Here is a 5,306-nt window from a genome sequence, read left to right on the forward strand (position 1 = left end):
ATATCCCTTTCCTTCAAATTGGAGACCCTAACTCACCAGAAGAATTGCTCTGGGTGACTAATGAGAGAAAAAGCAAGTTATTCATATATTTTTCATAGTGGAATAAAGTAACAAATTAGTGTTATGTATAAACAACAATGCTAAACAAAACTTTGTGGCAAGCATCCAAAAGAGCAAATAGATTTTAGAAACGAGCTTGCTAAGTCATGCTTAATCCCAGGCTTTTCTTAAAAGTCAAGGTGAGAGCTCACACTGTTTTTAAAATTTATTCTAACTGTTGATGACGTCAGTCAAGGACAGCCATTTATTAGCACAGTCTTGCTAGATCATTTTTGATTCTTCTCTGTCCCTTGTTCACCAGTTTCCAGCTGAGAGCATCTTGCACCAGAAGTGGGACAAAGCAGAAATTTTATTACCAATGGCAGAAAAAAATGGAGCAGACTGGGCAATACAAAATAAATAGTTTTCCCCAAGCCCACCTTGGTCTTGTGAATTCTAGTCCAAGGCTCAACCTTTGGTTGAGTTTGTTGATACAGCTGTGTGGTGGGTTGACCTTGGCTGGATGCCAGGTGCCCATCAAGTTACACTATCACTCCCATCCTCAACTGGACAGGGGGAGAAAAATATGGTGAAAGGCTTGTGGGTCAAGATAAGGACAGGGAGAGATCATTCCCCAGTTACTGTCATGGTCAAAACAGACTTAACTTGGAGAAATTAATTTAATTTATTGCCAATCAAATCAGAGTAGGATAATGTGATACAAGAACAAGTCTAAAAATACCTTCCCCCCACCTCTGCCTTCTTCCCAGGCCAACTTCTCTCGCAATTTTATCTACCTCCTTCCCTGCAGTGGTGCAGGGAGATGGGGAATGGGGGTTTGTGGTCAGTTCATCACACACTGTCTCTGCTGCTCCTTTCTCCTTCTTCAAGCGGAGGTCTCCTCACACTCCTCCCCTGCTCCACTGTGGGGTCCCTCCTAAGGGAGACAGTTCTCCACGAACTTCTCTATTGTAAGTCCTTTCCATAGGCTGCAGTTCTTCATTAAATGCTTCAGCATGGGATACTTCCACAGGGTGCAAGTCCTTCAGGAACAGACTGCTCCAGTGTGGGTCGCCCACACGGTCACAAGTCCTACCAGAAAACATGCTCCAGCGTGGGCTTCTCTTTTCACAAGTTCTGCCAGAAGCCTGCTCTAGTTTGGGCTTCCCATGGGGTCACAATTTCATTTGGGCATCCAGCTGCTCTGATGTGGGGTCCTCCACAAGCTGCAGGTGGATCTCCACCATGGACCTCCATGGGCTGCAGCAGGACAGCTGCCTCACCATGGGCTGCACCATGGGCTGCAGGGGAATCTCTCCTCCAGTGCCTGGAGCATCTCCTCCCCCTTCCCCACTGACCTTGGTGTCAGCAGAGTTGTTCCTCTCACAAATTCTCACTCCTCTCTTCCAGCTGCTGTTTTTGCAGAATTTTTTTCCCCTCTCGAACATGTTGTCCCAGAGGCGCTACCACCATCACTGATGGGCTCAGCCTTGGCCAGCAGTGGGTTCATCTTGGAGCTGCGAGGCATTGGTTCTATTGGACATGGGAGAAGCTTTTGTCATCTTCTCACAGAAGCCACCGCTGTAGCCCCCGACCACCCTCGATCCCCTGCTCCCAAGTACTGAAACCTTGCCATGCAAATCCAATAGAGACCAGGGTTATGGTCAGGGTTAAAAGAGTGAGCCTAGAGCTGCAGTGAGAGTGGGGTTAGAAGGGAGGTGGGCTGCAAGGAGAACTTGGCTGGGAGAATGTTTTGGGTTAAGTGTTAAAAGGGGGACTGCAGCATACGGTTATGTTTACATCAGGATTAAAGTTAGGGCTGGGAGAAAGAGAGAGCCTAGCATTCCAGCAGGAAGTGAGTTAGAGAGGGGCTTTGAAGGGGAAGTCTAACTCCAAGGAGAGCTTGGCCAGGCTGCCTGGTCTGAGGCTCAGCCTACTGTTATGGCTGGAGTTACAGCTGGGGTTATTTTTCACAACACTAGAGAGTCTAGAGCTGCTGTCAGAACAGGCCTAGGACACATGGGGTGCAGGAAGAACTTTGTTGCAAGAACTTTTTGTTGTGAATGATGCTCAGCAGTCCTTGTCTGAGGTTCACCCTGCAGCTAGTGTGAGGGTTAGGGCTGGTGCTGTGAGTCAAAGAAAGCCTAGAGCTCGAGGCAGAGGGAGGCTTGAGAGCAGCTGCTAGTGAAAAGTCTGGGTCACAGGGATAGCCTGGCTGCAAAAAGTTGTAGGTGGAGGCACTGGCTGAGGGGCCCGGTCCAAGACTCAACATAACTTCCAGGTGTAAGGTGAGGTTTGAGGTTATGTTTGACAGAAGGAAAGAGAGAACAGCTGCAGCTGGCTTGGGGCTAGAAAGTGACTGTCTCAGGGAAATGTAGGCTGCCAGAAGAACTTGGCAGCAAGAACTTCCTGGTGGGGGTACTGGCTGGAAGCCACGTCCGAAGCCCAGCATATGGTTTGTTTGAGGCTTAAGGTTAGAGTTGAGTGACACAGAGGACCTGGAGGTGCAGCTGGAATGGAGCTAGAATGGAACTTTAAAAACACAGGGTGTGAGGCAGAGAAAATGTGGCAAGGGCAACATTTTATTGAGGGGCACTGGCTTGGGGTCCTGGTCTAAGGATTTGTTTTAGTGTTGAGGTGGTCATTCAGACAGAGAGAGCCTAGAGCTGCAGACAGAGTGAGGTTTAAAAGGGAACATGCCAAAGGAAAGGATAGACTATGAAGAGAACATGGCTGTAAGAACGTTTTAGTGTGGGCAATGACTGGGAACCCTGTGTTATGACAGCATAAGATTAGGTTTGCTCTCATGGTCAGGGAGACAGAGGCCTGGAGCTCAGCTGGAGGGGAGTTAAATGGGGTTTGAAAGGGAATTCTAGCCTGCAAGAACTGGACTGGGGAAATTTTTCCTGTGGGCACTAGTTGGAGGGCCTGGTCCCAGACTCAGCCTCTGTTTCATTTTATTTTAAGGGGTAGGGTTACAATTGAGAGAAAGAGACTTCTCAAGAGGAATGTAGGCTGCAAGGGTAATCAAGTTTTGTCTCTTCAAGCGACCGCTATGTCCAGCTGCATCTATATCATGGGTTCAGTAGAAAACCTGTGTCCACTGTGGTTCCTAGAGGAAAGACAGGTACAGGCAACCGTCCTGTACTTGGTTCTTAAAATTGGAGAGGACAAATCTTTGCCTTGGGCCTTGTCATGAAGATAGCCCAGACCCTTGTTGTTTTTTTCAATTGTGCTGTTAATGTAATGGTCAACATCTGTTCCTCTGATAAAACAACCTTCCTTAGTGAGAACTCATATCTGCGGGGAAGAGCTTTTTAGAATCTAGGCCGTGATGACAAGAAAGTCTTCTAGAAAAAAGAAGCCTTCCTCAGCCTTCCCTATAACAAACCTATGAAAATGTGTGTTATTTATTACTCATTTATAAACCAAAATGCTTCACTATATGCATTTACTCTGGAAAGAAGATGAAAGACATGTATGTGACAGATGTTAGCCATGTTGTGTTGATGTGTGCAGCACTGTACGATGCTCAGATGTCATGTTCTAAGCACAATGTAAGGAATAAAAGGGGTACTGAACTCCTCTGAAAGTCTGACTTCAAATCTATATTTAGGCATCTAAGTGACCTGCTTTTATTCAAAGGTGCTGACTGCAGCTGCTTCCATTGACTGCAGCAGAAATATAAGGGATGTTTTTGTTGTTGAATCTATTTTCAAGAACAAAAATTACAGTTTAGTCTCTCTGTAACTCCTATGTAAGTCTACTCAAAAAAAGAAAGGACAGAAACTGAAATATAACATCTCTGTTTTCTCCTACTCTCCATAAGATGCAGGAAAGGGACCATATAATAAATCCCAGTAACTATTTCTATGCAGGAGAGAGATTAAACACTACTGTTTTGGATTCCAGCATGATAGATGCTTTTGGTGTTGATCACAACAGCAAAAGAGAAGTGGAGAGGTCAACAAGTTTTTAAAATTATGAGCAGCAGTGTAAGTCTTTGTTGGGACCTCAGACTCATGTACTGACCTTGGTTGCCCTGAACAACCACACCTGGGAACACCTTTTGCCCAGGACCTCCATTTCAGCTCAGGTAGGGCACAATTTAGGTCTTTGTCTGAGCTATGTTTTAGGTATATCCACCTCATGCACAGTATCTTGGACATACCTTGGGCCTATCTTGTAAGTAGCTTGCCTGCACCTCTGTTTCTGGCCCTGGATAGACCCTGTGCCTACATTGTACCTTCCTGGATGAATTCGGATCATCACCTCAGCTTCTCGGGGACTGCTGGTGTGTGCTGTTGCCAGCACCCTGCCACTGAGTGCAGGCCTTGTGGGGCTGTGCCTTGTCACTGAGGGCACTGCCTGCACTGGGATGACCTTCAGCAGTGTGTTTGAGGCTTACCTTACCTCCTTGAGGATGACCTTCGCTCCATGAGGATTTGTCCACCCTCACAGAGCAGCCCTGCTCTTGCATCTTCCTAAGGATCTGGTCACCTTGCTAAGTGTCAGCTGATGCACAAAGCAAGATGTACAGCAGGTAGGTCAGTTTGTATTATTCAGGAGCTGATGGCTGACTTACTGTGAATGCACAGGAGGTGTGTGCTCTGCATTACCTGTGTGTACTGACCCCGAACAGTAAGGGCAGATGTCATAGGGGTTCCTCATTATACAGTGGAGAAAATGTACGTTGTGTTCGATGTTTCTCAGCTGGGCAGAAGTGCCTTTGCAGGATGTCACTAACCACATCCTCTGTGAGGCAGTCAAGAAACATACTCTGCTGGGGGTATAACAGGACAGCGAGACCACAGGGGTGCAATGTCCCCGCAGCAGACCCAGCCCTCCGTGTGTGCTGCTCATCGGCTGAGGGAACCGCCGTGCCCGGGGAGCGGAGCTGGGGCAGCTGGCAAAGCCCTGCCGCAGAGATCCCTCTCACTCCCACAGATCCCTTCACAGAGGGGGCAACTGAAAACCGGAGTAACTATGACACAAACTGCACAAAGTTACGGTGTGTGCGGTTAGCTTGGGTAAAGACCAGGGTGATGGTCGGCTTTGCTTCCGAGAAGGCTGGAGATGAGTGTGAGGGCGGGGGCGGCGGACGAGAACCACCTCCTTCCCCGGGCTGCGCTGGGACTCGTCCCCAGCGCCCTCAGCCCCGCGAGCAGCACCGCTACTCCCTCCGCCCCTTCTCCCCTCCCACCGCCCCCTGACGCAGGCGCAGGCGCGGCCCGCGGGGACATGCGCAGTGGTGCGGCGGGGCCGGC

Source organism: Neopelma chrysocephalum, unplaced genomic scaffold, assembly GCF_003984885.1.
Source record: "Neopelma chrysocephalum unplaced genomic scaffold, ASM398488v2 Primary Assembly neopelma1_102, whole genome shotgun sequence".
In the NCBI taxonomy this organism is placed as follows: Eukaryota; Metazoa; Chordata; class Aves; order Passeriformes; family Pipridae; genus Neopelma; species Neopelma chrysocephalum.